The 14642-nt window shown below is 43.3% G+C and overlaps 1 long non-coding RNA gene across 1 annotated transcript; it reads left to right on the forward strand.

The window, feature by feature from the left end:
• Nucleotides 1-2049: 2049 nt before the first annotated feature.
• Nucleotides 2050-12921, forward strand: LOC128313872 (uncharacterized). Its single transcript, XR_008294899.1, has 5 exons — nucleotides 2050-7648; nucleotides 7874-8392; nucleotides 8525-8713; nucleotides 8932-9150; nucleotides 11994-12921. It is a non-coding gene; the product is annotated as an uncharacterized LOC128313872 (long non-coding RNA).
• Nucleotides 12922-14642: the final 1721 nt, after the last annotated feature.

Here is a 14642-nt window from a genome sequence, read left to right on the forward strand (position 1 = left end):
TGCTTCGCTCATACATCAACATAAAATATTATATCATTTCTTCCCTCCAACCCAACACTTCATCCATGTCGGAATACTTGCGTTTGCCTCCATGGGCCCTCCATTTTTAGACAAGGAATCTCTCCTGAATTCTTTATTTTAAACTTGAGTTTTTGATAAATTACAATATCATAGGGGGCATCACGGGGACCCAGTCAGAAAGCAGCCTGGAGTTTATATATGTCAAGGAAGCTGATCTTGGCTTGTCAACAGAGAAAAGTAAGCATTCCTGAAAGTCAGAAAGATGGATGGATTAAGAATATGAATTAGGAAGATAAATGCTCTAAAACCAAGCTCTCTTACATGTCTAAAGTGTTAATATTTAATGAAAAGTGAACACTTTGTTGGCTTTTATTTTCAAGACTTCAGTGGTGTTCTGAAATTAGTCATTTGTTCAAAAATATTTTCGAAGCCTCTACCATGTGCCCAGGAATAATTTAGGCACTGGGGATAAAGCATTGAACAAAGTAGAAAAGAACCCTTCAAGAATGGATTTTTTTTGGGGGGGGGGAAGGAGAGCTAGATAGTAAATGTGTAGTAATAAATAAGCTACTTTCAGATAGTGATAAATGTTTTGAAGGAAGGAAGCCCTTCATGGCAGAGGGGAATGGTGCTATGGGACCTATTTGATCTGAGTCTTGCAGAAGATCTCACTCAGGAGTGATGGGTGTGCTGAGCACTGAAGATGAGAGCCAGTCAAGGGAATGTCTTGGGGAAAAGGGGAAAAACAGGTGAAAGTCTTTGGAGTGTGAAAGGGCTTGACGGGAGGAAGAAGGAGGCCATTGTGACTGAGAGAATGTATGAGATAAGGTGAGAAAGGTTACCCACGGGCCGGGATAGGCAGAGTCTGTGGACCACAATTTGGCGTTTGAATAATATTCAAATGGCAGTGTGAGGAGATGAAACCACTGGGGGACTTTTCTTTCCTTTTTTTTTTTAAAAAAAATTGAGGTATAGCTGCCATAACAATAAACTGCATGTATATAAAAAGTACACTTTTGTAAGTTTCGACATATGTGTGTATCCATAGGACCTTTTCACAATCAAGGTAGTAGATGCATCCATTACCACCCAAAGTTTCCTCATCCTCTTTTGTAATCCCTTCCTCTTGGCTCTCCTTTCTTTAAATCTTTACCATCCTGGACTTCCACTGATCTGCTTTCTTGTCACTATAAATTTGTTTACTTTTGTAGGAATTCTACATAAGGGCAATTATATAGTGTACTCTTTTTAAAAATCTAGCTCATTTTACCCAGCATTATTGTTCTGGGATTCATCCATGTTTTATCACTTTTTGTTCCCTTTTATCACTGAGTAGTATTCCGTTGTCTGGATAGACCACAGCTTTTATATTCAATGACCTCTTTGCTGATAAACATTTGGGATTTTTCCAATTTTCGGTTATTGCAAAGAAAACTGCTAGGAACATTCATGTACAAGTCTTTGTATGGATTAAGTTTTGTTTTCTCTCTCTTGTGTAAATACCTAGGAGTAGCTTGGCTGAATCATAGGGTAGCTGTATGTTCAGCATTTTAAGAAGCTACCAAATTGTTTTCCAAAGTGGTTATAGCATTTACATTTCCACCATCAGTGTGTTAAAGTTTCAGTTTTTCAAATCTTGGTCAACATTTGGTACAGCCAGTCTTTTTCATTTTACCCATTCTAATCAATGTGTAGTCGTATCTTACTGGTTTTTTTTTTTTTTCCATTTGCATTTCCCCATGGCTGTGATGTCGAGAATCTCTTCATGTGCTTATTTGACATACATCCATTTTCTTATGTGCAGTGCATGTTCAAACCTTCTCTTGATTAAAAAAAAATTTTTTTTAATGTTTATTTATTTTTGGGAGAGGGAGACAGACAGAGCATGAGTGGGGGTGGGGGCAGAGAGAGGGAGACACAGAATCCCAAGCAGGTTCCAGGCTCTGAGCTGTCAGCACAGAGCCAAAAGCAGGGCACGAACTCACAGAACACGAGATCATGACCTGAGCTGAAGTCAGATGCTTGATAGAGCTTTTGTTTTATTCCTATTGAGTTTTGAGAGTTCTTTTTGTATTTCAGATACAAGTTCTTTATCAGATTTGTCTTTGAGAATGTTTTCTCTCTGTGACTTCTCATTTTTTTAAAAATCGGGTCCATCAACTTATCATTTGTTCTTTTATGGGTCATGGTTGTATTGTTATAGCTAGGAAATCTTTGCCTGACCCAACACTACAAAGACTTTCCCCTATATTATCTTCTAAAAGTTTTATAGTTTAGTTTTTTTTTTTTTTAATTTCACAACTATTGATTCACATTTTCTTTATGTGGGATTTCTGAACCGGGATTGCTGGATCATACAGTTCTATTTTTATTTTTTGGAGGAACCTCCATATTGTTTTGTACGGTGGTTGTACCAATTTACACTCCCATCAACAGTGTACAAGTGTGCCCTTTGCCCCACATCCTTGCCCTAATACTTGTTATTTCTTATCTTTTTGATAATGGCCATTCTAACAGGTATGAGGGAATATCTCGTGATTTGCATTTCCCTGATGATTAGTGATGTGGAGTACCTTTCCATATACCTATTTTTTTCCCCTTTGGAAAAATGTCTGTCTAGTCTCATTGCCCATTTTAAAATCAGATTATTTGTATTTTTCTATTGAGTTGCATAAATTTCTTATACATTTTATATATTAGCTGCTTATCAGTATGTGGTTTGTAAACATTTTCTCCCATGCTAGAGGTAACCATTTCATTTTGTTGACTCTTGTTGTGCGGAAGCTTTATAGTTTGAGCAAGTCCCACTTACTTATTTTCGGTTTTGTTGCTCCCGCTTTGGTATCATATCCAAAAAATTATTGCCAAGACCAATGTCAAGGAGCTTATTGCCAACGTTTTCCTCTAGGAGTTAGTCTTTATATTTAAGTCTTAAATTCATTTCAAGTTAATTTCTGTGAGCAGACGGTTTAGGCTTTACATTAGGTTTTCATATCTGAGTTCATTTTTCTATATGGTACGAGGTAGAGACAGAAGTTCACTTTTTTGCATGTGAATGCTGCAGCAGCATTTTTTGAAAAGGCTATCCTTTCTCCAGTGATTTGCCATTGCTTCTTTGTAAGAAAATCAGTTGTCTGTGTATATGCAGGTCTATTTCTGGACTCTGTTTGATTCCATTGATCTATTTGTTTATTTATGCCAATATCACACTGCTTTGATTATTTGATTATTATTTATAATAACTCTTGAAATTAGATAGTGATAGCCCTGAATCTTTGTCCTTCATCAAAGTTGTTTTGGCTATTCTAGGTCCTTTACATTTCTCTACGAATTTTAGAATCCGCCTGTCAATTTCTGCAAAAAACAACAACAATAAAACAAACGAAAACCTGCTGGGATTTTGGTTGGGATGTGTTGAGCCAATAAGACAAATGGGAAGAATCGACATCTAAACAATATCGAGCCTTTTGAACTATGAACAGGCTGTATCTCACCACTGATTTAGGTCTTGTTTAACTTCCACAGTATTTTGTAGTTTTAAGTGCAGAGGTTCCTCACAGCTTTTGTTATACTTATCCTTACGTATTTCATAAATATACATTTTGATGCTATGATAAATTACATTAAATTTTTTTTCTAACTGTTCATTGATTTTTGAATATAGATAATTCTTCCAGCTTGCTAAATGCAGTCGTTTTAATAGTGTTTCTGTAGAGTATATAAAATTTCCTACAGAGACGGTTATGTTATCTGTGAATAAAGGCAGTTTTACTTAATCTTTTCCAGGCTGGATGCCTTCTATTTGATTTTCTTGTTTAATTATACTTCCATGAAGCTCCAGTTCAATGTTAAGAGTAACGTAAGAGTAGACATCATTGCCTTGTGCCTGAACTTAGGAGGGAAAGTGTTCGGTCTTTTACCATTAAGTGTGATTTTGGCTGCAGATTTATCATAGATGCCCTTTTTTTTTTTTTTTTCCAACGTTTATTTATTTTTGGGACAGAGAGAGACAGAGCATGAACGGGGGAGGGGCAGAGAGAGAGGGAGACACAGAATCGGAAACAGGCTCCAGGCTCTGAGCCATCAGCCCAGAGCCTGACGCGGGGCTCAAACTCACGGACCGCGAGATCGTGACCTGGCTGAAGTCGGACGCTTAATCGACTGCGCCACCCAGGTGCCCCTTAAATATGTTTTTAAATTTAAGTTGTTAAAATTCTGTTCATAAGTGTGCCGGTATGTTTATGCAGACATGCACATTTAATGTGATTATTAATACACTTAAGTTTAAGTCTGTCATCTTGCTTTGTTTTATATGTGTCCCATCTGTTCCTCATTCCCTCTTCCCTTATTTTCTGCCTTTTTTTTTTTTTTTTTTTTGGATTGAATATTTTTTTATGATTCTATTTTATCTCCTTTTTGGCTTATTAGTTATGTCTTTTTGTTCTTTGTTTTGTCATTTTAACGGTTGCTTTAGAGTTTATAGTACACAGAACAGCTCCCTTGGGGAGCTTGGAAAAGGAGTGAAGAACAGTCTTAATTTCTTCCCTAGACACCCAGATCTTTTTTTTTTTTTTTTGCTTTTTTTTAAGAGAGAGAGAGAGAGGTAGAGTGCTAGTGTGTGAGTGGGGGAGGGGCATAGGGAAAGAGAGAGAGAGAGAGAGAGAGAGAGAGAGAGAGAGAGAGAGAGACTGACTCTCAAGCAGACTCCATAGTCAATGTGGAGCCCAATGCAATGCAAGGCTCAATTCTATGACCCTGGGACCATGACCTGAGCCAAAATCAAGAGTCAGACGCCCAACTGACTGAGCCCCCCAGGTGCCCTTCCCCATGCCCTTTTCCAGTGGGTCCAAAGCCCAGTATTGGTACCTTGGGTTCCAATACTGTGGGTGGGTATGGGATACTCAGTCTAAGTTTTGTACTCAGGGGGGCAGTTTAACCCCATTTCTCTTTGACCACCACGCAAGGGGAGGTTGTGGGAAAACCACACCAAGAGGCAACCAGGAGGGTCGAAGGAGCAACCTGGAAATACAAGGATAACACCAGACAGGGTGCCAGAAGGCTGGCTCAGACCTGTTCCTGGACTCCTCCCATGTGGATGTTCACAGCTACCTCGTTGCTCAAAAGGGGATTTGCATCTCAGGTGAGGCCTCCGGCCATCTGCCCAACCTAGTATGTGGCCTGTGTTGACACAATTTGACAAAACCCAACAGAGTTTAAAGTGCTGGTGTGCAAAATGTTGCAAACCTTCCAGACTGAGTCTTGTTCAGTTCCTCAAGACTTCCAGGCTTCTCACTTATGGGCCTTTCCCATGCGGGCATCTTAGTTCGGATCATTCCCCCTGTGCTTGCCCATTCCATCTGCCCAGATCCTAGAGATTGGAACTTAAGAACAAACTCCCCCTTGGACAGCTTTCCTCATGCTCTCCCCACCCTCACACACCTCACCTTGTTGGGTCCCCACCCCCGTCACGTGCTTCCATCGCACTCCTGCTTCCATCTAACTCCCCTTTCCTTACAGAGCTTAGGGTCCGGCAGGGAGAGAGAAAAGAAAACAGGCCATGAAAACACGCATGACATCTTGTTCACATTTGCTATTTAATTCCCGCCAGACATTGTTCATGGTACTGCACACAGCCAATTATACGGTGGGACGGACGAATGGGTGAGATTGCAAGTAAGTCAGGTGCAGTGTTTGTTCAGACAGAACTGGGGCCCTGGGTTAACCCCCAGGTTAACCTATAGATTCTGGAGTATTCAAAGGTTTGAGGGCAAGGGGAGTAAATCATCCTTATTAGCACAGGAAGAGTTAAGGCCTTCTCCCTCCACCTGTCCCACAGTTTCTCCTATAGCTGCATCTCAAAGGCATCCAGTGACCCATCTATGATGCGGATTGTCCCTCTCCCCCAATCAGAGTAATTACCATCTTGACTTCTAACACCATATATTGTTTTGCCTGTTTCGTTGGAATTATGTAGTGTGGATATATATAAATATGTTTATATTTATACCAATGGGTCTGTACATATGTACATCTTTTTTTTTTAATTTTTTTCAATGTTTATTTATTTTTGGGACAGAGAGAGACAGAGCATGAACGGGGGAGGGGCAGAGAGAGAGAGGGAGACACAGAATCGGAAACAGGCTCCAGGCTCTGAGCCATCAGCCCAGAGCCCGACGCGGGGCTCGAACTCACGGACCGCGAGATCGTGACCTGGCTGAAGTCGGACGCTTAACCGACTGCGCCACCCAGGCGCCCCCATATGTACATCTTTCATGTCTGATGTGACCCAGGGATTATGTTTCTTGAATGTCGTTATAAGAACACATTAACAAGATAAAGAAAAATGTTAAGGGAGAGATAGATGAAGAAAAAAAAATGAAGTAGGAAAGAAGGTAATTTTACATTTCGATGATCTTAAGTAAAAGCACACCCGTGAGAACTAAAAAAAAAATAACAAAAATCCAGTAAAATGAAAGGATAACAGCTGAAATATAATAATGAGCTAGTGTGGACAGGAGTTAAAATAAGATAAAAGGCAAAAAAAAATCCCCAATGAATAAAAATATGAAAATAAAAGAGATAAATGATGATGATTATAGGCCATACCTATGAGTTAAAAAGTGAAAAAGAGGTGGCACCTGGTTGGCTCAGTCAGTTGAGCATTTGACTCTTGAGATCAGCTTAGGTCATGATCCCAGGGTTGTGGCTGGGATCAAGCCCCGTGTGGGGCTTCAAGCTGAGCGTGAAGCCTGATTCAGATTCTCCCTCTCTCTCATTCTCTACCCCTCTCCCCTTCTTCTCTCCTTCACACACCTGCATGTGCGCTCTCTCTCAAAATAAAATGTTAAAAAGATGACTTTTTTAAAGTAAAAATAAGAATGAAAAAGCTAAAAACAGGAAGGTAAAAAGTAAATACATAAATACACACACATATATATGTGTTGTTAAATGATTAAGAAAATATCTTTAAAAGAAAATAAAAACTTAAAAATATGAGCGAGAAGAGAGGGGAATGAAAGCAAAGCATACGAATCTTAAACCAAAATCATTGGAGAGGCTGGGCATCTCCTGGTCTGGTGTTTGAGCAGCAGAAACTCTGATGGTCCGGGGTTCAGATGATGGTCTCAACTCTGCCAGTCTTCCAGCAGCCCAGAGGCAGCCCTGCCTTCAAACAGCTGGTGGGAAAACCGGAGCATCCTGGTCTCTGCTTTCTTCCCAGGCGCGTAGGGTGACTCACCAAGTCTACTGATGAAGTCCACACTCGAGATGCCCTTACCATCCTGACGCCCTAGTGGGTATTTGCTAAGTGTTCTAGGGGGTCGGGAGGCGGGTGGAGAGAAGCCAAAGGGGATGGGGCACAGCGACATTGTCAAACTCCACTTCCCAGGAAACTGTATTTTTTTAAGGTTTATTTATTTATTTTGAGACAGAGAGAGAGAGAACAAGTGGGGGCAGGGTCTGAGAGAAAGGCAGAGAGAGAATCCCAAGCAGCCTCTGTGCTGTCAGCACAGACCCTGACATGGGGGCTCGAACTCATGAACTGTGAGATAGTGACCTGGGCTGAAGTCAGACGCTCAACCAAGTGAGCCACCCAGGCGCCCTGAGGGCTCGATTTTTTTTTTTTAACGTTTATTTATTTTTGAGACAGAGAGAGACAGAGCATGAACGGGGGAGGGGCAGAGAGAGAGAGGGAGACACAGAATCGGAAGCAGGCTCCAGGCTCTGAGCCATCAGCCCAGAGCCCGACGCGGGGCTCGAACTCACGGACTGTGAGATTGTGACCTGAGCTGAAGTCGGACGCTTAACTGACTGAGCCACCCAGGCGCCCCGGGCTCGATTTTTTAATGATGAGAATGATAATGGTAATCATTAAATGTGTCTAGCACCACACTGAGTGGACATTGTCCCACAGACGGTCTCACTTTTAGAGCTCACACCGGCCTTCTAAGTGTCATTTTTCATAGATTCATATTTCATAGATCCTCTAAGATGAACCTGTATCTTACAATCTCTGTGATAAGAGAGCTTTATCTTGTGGTTTGATGGCCCATGGGTTTTCTTAAAGGCACATAAAAAATGGTGGCTCTGACAATTTATGGTGTGTGTTCGATTTGATGGGATACAGTAGATGCCACTCTCCACGTTTTCTGGATGAGAAAACTGAGGGTCCAGGAGACCAAACAAGCTGCCTGAGATCCTATGCAGGTGCAGGTACATCACCGTGGTTGGTGATCACCATGGCATCTGCTGGTTACGGATACCAAAACGTGTTCATTTTTTCCCCTGGAAATCATCTGACCCACCCGGAGGAGGTCCAACCCCAGAACGTGCGAGCGGACAAAGCTCCCAGGAGACAAGCTGGTAGAAGCTGGTCGTGGGCATGGGAGCGAGGTGCGGGGTGGGGGGCGGGGCGGATCTTACCTGGGTTCTCCACCCCACCCAGTGCCAGGCACGAGGCACGAGGCTACCCCTTCCCAAGACCTGCTTTTTGTTTTCTCGAAAGGTGTATTTGTTGTTGTGAGAGAAGGGGCAGCGTGCAAGCGGGGGAGGGGCAGAGAGAGAGTGGGCAGAGGATCAGAAGCCGCGCCGACAGTGAGCCTGATGAGCCTTGATGCGGGGCTGGAACCCATCCACCGCGAGATCATGACCTGGGCCAATCACAGTCGGTCGCTCAACCGACCGAGCCACCCAGGTGCCCCTGCCTTCTGCTTTTAACATCTTTCCTATTTCCTTATCCCCCCCCCCCCCCCCCCCCCGCCCCCGTTTTTGATTCATTTTGGTTTGTTTGTTTTCTTTCTCCTTTTGTCTTCCCGGCTGCTGGTTCCATCAGGGAGGTAAGGAGACCCTCAGCTGGAGGGAAGTATCAGGCTCCCATATTATTTTTCTCTTCCACTTCTCTCTCCTTAGCAGACAGCTGGCTGGCTGCCTCGGAGATCGGCAAACTGGAACAGGAGCCGCAGAAGCACTGTGTCCACTGCACCGCCAGGCCAGGAGAAACAATATTATCTCCTTGTGAGAACAGTTTGTTCCCGTCGTGCTTTGATTTAACCTTACAAGGAAAAATGGCCAGTTACGGAGTCATTTTCCTGAATGTTGTTGGAGCTGCCTGGCGGTCCTTCGCGCTGGATGGTAATGGCCCACATCTGGAGAAGCCTGGTGCGATCTCCCTGGACACCTTGGCTTTCTGGTTTCAATCAAAGTGCCTTATCAGTCTCTCCCGAGTGTTTACAAATGTAGAAATGAATTTGTGAAGAGCCCATGGAAATGTAGAGCTGAAAGGGATCGTTTGATCCAAGCTCCTCATTATATAGATAAGGAAAGTGGCGGGGGTGGGGGGGGTGCAGAGAGGGGTAGTGGCTCGCCAAAGCCACACAGGACTGCAAGCCAGGTCACTGGCTGGAGGTCATCCAGGGGTTTTCCTTAGGATAAGTTACAAAAGATTTGCAACAGTGTTTGGTGGTGACAGCCCGTTGACCTACAGCAGGTTACTTGTCTGTACTGTGCATTAGCCTTCTAACTAAATCTCCTTGCCTCTGGCTCTCCCCTCACTAATTAATGTGTACGTGCTGCAAGTACATCTTCGGGGTTGAGCTGCTAATCACATCTCTCCCTGCTCAAAAATTAAAACAATAGAATAGAATAGAATAGAATAGAATAGAATAGAATAGAATAGAAAAAATAGAATAGAGTAGAATAGAATAGAATAGAATAATACTTGGAAAGATGGGAAAAAAAAGTGAATAGAGTTTGAAAACTTTCAGGAATGAATCAGACTCCCTCATGGAATCAAGTCCCATTTAAAATGTTTGGTTTCCTTCCTCCTTAAAACAAAGAACAAAGAAAAGAACATGATCTCTTACTGGACTCGTGAAACAATCACCCAAGTGATCTCCCTGCTTTTCTTCTTGCTGCTCTGTTAATGAAGTGTTCGCACCGTGAACCGAAGCGAGCTTTGAAAACATAAACCAGACCGTGCCACTCTCCTGTTCAAAGCCCTCCCTCCCAGCGGCCCCTCAGCACACCTAGAATAAACCTGATTCCATACTGTGGCTGACGCCACTCTCCAGGCTCAGTCACTTGCCACCTCTCAGACCATGTCTTCTACCCTTCTCACCTCCTCTAGCCCCACTGTCTCTCCTTCTGTTCTTTGGCTCTACTAAGCTTATTCCTGCCTCAGGGCCTTTTCACTTGCTTTCTCTCTCATCAGTACCCTTGTATTTTATGATTTATGGCTGACTTTTTTTTTAATCTCAGATGTCATCTCCTCAAAGAGACCTTCCCCAATCGTGCTATATAACATAGCAACCTCCCCTCCACTGATTTCCATGTTCTATTTTCCTCCATAGCTCTTACTACCTAAAACTATTTTTTCTCATATACTTGTGCGATATCTGTTTACCTACTTGGTTACCGTCTGTCCTTTCTTAGTGTCCACCCAACTCCACACACTAAAATGTAAACTTCATGAGAGCAGAAACTCCCTCTTGCTTGCTTTTCTGTTTCCAGGATGTGAAACGGCATCCGGCACCTAGCAGACAAAATTGAATTCAATTTTTTAAAAGCTTACAAAAGCCTTGGTCTCTGCGCCCTGGGAGGTAGTCTTGATTCCAAAGGGTCCTTAGTGCCACCTTTTCTTGGAGCAGAAGATGGTTGGGTGGTAGTAATTGAGCAATGTAGACCAAATGGACTGGGTGTGATCACAGGGCTCAGTCACATATCAAGGGGCCAGGACATTTATCTACCAGCATACGATGAGGAGATTTCCTGCCTCCTGAGTCCCAGGGGTCTAACATAGAAGGTATCTTTGTAGACTGACACAAGTCTGGGAAAGGAGTGGTCCCGGGTATTTCATTTTCTCCTGGAATTTGAGTTAAGAGGATTTATGACTGCCAAGCAGATACGAATTTACCTTGAGATTACCCTTAAGCTTTAGGGCTCCTCGTTCGTCCAAGTGCCTTCCAAGGCTCTGAGAAGGGCTCCAGCAATGTGCGTCATCATATAAATCCGCACAATGTTCTAAAGGAAGCCATTTCACTTAAATCAGCTCATGCCCCTGCCTCTGCGCTACACCTTCCAATATGTCACGCATCCCCTGGTGTGAGAAGGCCTCGGGCATCGCTGGGAGTTGGCTGAGGGGACGTTGGGTTGGCAGCGCCTTTGGCTTGGGGTTAGTGAGAATAACTGCTGTGAATCACTGTCCCCTCCACGTGTAGCGAAGTTATGATCGCCATCCTGGTGTAGGAAAGACTTCTGGGACTAGTTCTACCACTCACTCTGCTCTGGCGGGGCCAGGGGTGGGATCCCGACGTGAACACAGGTGCTATTCTGCAGCAGCAGAAAGTACGGACAGTGGAGGAGAAACAATATTTGCAATCTGTGGGGCCAGAAGCTAGTCTGTGGAAAATACTGAAAACCATCAGATGTCCAAAATTGTTAAGTAGGAGATTCGGTTCTCCTCGGCACCTAGTCAACATGGAAGTTCTTCCCTGTTAGGCATATACTCAACGAGGCCGCACGCGCAATGATAAATGCCCCTTGCACGAACTGCATCAGTAGAATTTATGGGCATTCCTGCAGTCACAGGGCACAGACCTCTACGTACCGGTACTGACAGTGGGTATGTCAGTGCCACGTCTCCTATCTGTGGCATCCCAGGGTCTCGGATCCCATCTTAGTGTATCTGATCTAAATGGGGTCTGACCCATCTGGTTCGCCCAAAGTGTGTGTCAGTTCCAGAAGAAATTGTACTTAAAATTATCGCCCAGGCCACAAAATAGGCTGTATGGACAAGTATTTCGAGGACACCACCCCTGCACGTATCAACAAGTCACTGTATGTAGTTTGAGAATAAGTTGATTATGTAATTATGTAGCTCAATCAAACATAGAGGCAATTTTTAAAGCGCACTGGAATTTCTCTTGGCATGCCCTGATTTGGGATTGATTTTGTACATTTTTTTTTCTTTTTTTCAGAAATACTGAGTATACCTGAATTCAAATCTTATGAGAAGGAGCTATCTCGGTGGAAGCCAGAAATATGAACTGAAAAGGATACCGGTTGAAACTTTAAGTGTCAAAAACTGTCGAGGGCTTACTAAAATCTCTGCTGGTCATACTGGGCAATGAGTAAAGAATCATTGAGAGCTGGGGAAATATAGAGAGTGAAGTTGACAACATAGCCAAAGAGAAGATCATGAGGTTCGGGATACCCTTAAAGAGAAATTGGAGGAGAAAAGATAAAAATGGTGGAGAATAAGATAATTTGTACTCTCAAGGGAATGCGCAAAGGTCAAAGGTCAAGTGTGGCTTCATATTTATGGATTCATTGTGCCCTTTCATTGGGCTCTGTTGACATGAGCAGTAATTTCATTCAGCTTGATTTGGTGAAAGGCCCGTTTTTAGTAACACAAAACTCTTTATATGACGTCCAAGGACATCAACGTCAAACTGGTTAATTAATGTCACCAATTCAAAAAATATTGAAGATGAGCCATACAGCATAAAACTTGAAATGTTCTGAAATCCCACAGCTCATATATGAAAGAAACTTTGTAGAGACTTACCCAAATTTGATGACAATCCTGATAATTTATAGGACATGCTCAATAACAAGGTGTGAAGCGGAGACTTTCTCTAACTTATCCATAATAAAAACAATTTTGAAGAGTCCATGCTGGAGGAAGACAGACTTAACTATCTTTCTGTTCCCTCTGCAGAAGATATTACAAAATTATTACTCTACGGAGAGGTCATAAAAGATGATGTAGCCAAAAGTATAGGTAAAAAGCTGATTAAGGAAAACAAAAATTGAGGATATTATGGTCTTTGCCAGCTTTTAAAAATGTGTCGCTTGTGGTGATTTATTTTCTCATGCTAAATAAATATCCACTCTCGAGACTAATTTTGTGTTCAAAATTTTGTGTTCTTTTTTCCTAACTGGGCCTTCACAAAGGCAAACCATGGGAGCTTTAGGCCACACCAAACGTGAGTTAATCTGTGGCCCTCAGATGGAAAAGCATGGGACGCAAGCCTCTTGTAGCAGGACCAAGAGACTGAAGGGGTAGGAATGTCCTGTATAATGTACTACGGAAAGTTTTTACTTGTTGAAACACTTAGTTACACCTTGCAACGAAGCAAGGTTCACTATAGGGCAGAACAGCTCATGAAAAAAAAAAAAGCATCCTTTCATCTGTCTGCCTCAAAACATCGTTTTCATTTTTTCCTGGTCGGCTGGGTTGTCCCCCCTAAATTCATGTCCACATAGAATCTCTGAAGGTGACCTCATTTAGAAATAGAGTCTCTGTAGACATAATCGGTTAGGTTAAAATGAGGTTATGCTGGATGAGGGTGGGTCCTAAATCTGGTGATTTCATAAGAAGATGGCTACGTGAACAGAACAGAGACACAGAGGGAAGGGGCCGGTGGGGACTGAGGCAGAGATTGGAGGTATGCTGGAAGCTCAAAGAGGGAAGAGGGATTCTCCCCTAGAGCCTGGGGAGGGAGCATGGCTCTGCCGAATGCCCTGATTTTATACTTCTTGCCTCCAGCACTGAAAGAATGTATTCCTGTTGTTTTAAACCGCAGCCACATTTGTGGTAATTTGTTACAACAGGCCTAGGAAATTAATACCCCCTGGTCACTGGTATACTGTAGGTGAGGGGTGGCAGGTGCTAAAGGTCAGCGTTTCAAGAGAGGTAAGCAGAAAAAGCCCCTGTCCTCTATCACTCCGTGACTTTGCTGCAGAAACAGACATTCATGGTGCTTTACTATGTACTAATTGCCATCAGGCAACAAGAGGGGACAGAGAGAGCAGTTAGAGGCAGCCCTGACCCCATGGAGTTTCCAAACAAGCAGAGAGATACGTCATGAATAAAAAGATGGCTGCTTCCAGGAGAGACAGAGCAGAGCAGGGATCCAGACCACGTCTCCCAGGGGACTTCCTGTGGTGGCAAGATGACAGGTTAAGGGGGCAGGAGTGGTATGGAACTGGGCCAACAGCAAACCAGAGAAGCACTTGGGTGCAGAGAGAGAGGGAGGGAGAGAGAGAGAGAGAGAGAGAGAGAGAGAGAGAGAAGGAGGTGGAATTTCAGTATTTTCTATGAGGAGGAAATTTTGAGGAGAGAGGGATACATCTAAAGGTGATTTTTCAGAAGGATTTCTGCTTGGGATGCTGTGCAAATTTTCCAGTGTGTGTCTCTGACAAAATGAGCAATGCAACTGTCCATAACTATTCAAAGTTTTCAGAGCGAGACCAAGGTTTCTTTGATGTGGCATCTTATATATACAGGACCATGAGACCTTTTGGCTTTCTGTGGGTTACCCACGGACACAAATATTTTGTAATGGAAGGTGCGACATGAGCTGGCCAGGAGAGGAGCAGCAAAGTACCAGTCAAGACTAGCGAAGGTGAAGACAGTCTATTTGGGAGCTACTCTTTGTCTCACCCTATGGTCCCCACGACCTGACACAAGCACCTCCCCAGGGAGCAACTTATTGTAGAGAGGGCCATCATCTCTCTGGGGCGTTGTGACTACTGGTCCCAATATTGGTGTCCCCCTCTCTTGGCCCCGCCGGAAGTATGAAACAGCCAGAGCCCCCTGGCTTCAGAGCACACTCTGGGGA

The sequence above is a fragment of the Acinonyx jubatus genome, chromosome C1 (assembly GCF_027475565.1).
Source record: "Acinonyx jubatus isolate Ajub_Pintada_27869175 chromosome C1, VMU_Ajub_asm_v1.0, whole genome shotgun sequence".
NCBI lineage: Eukaryota > Metazoa > Chordata > Mammalia > Carnivora > Felidae > Acinonyx > Acinonyx jubatus.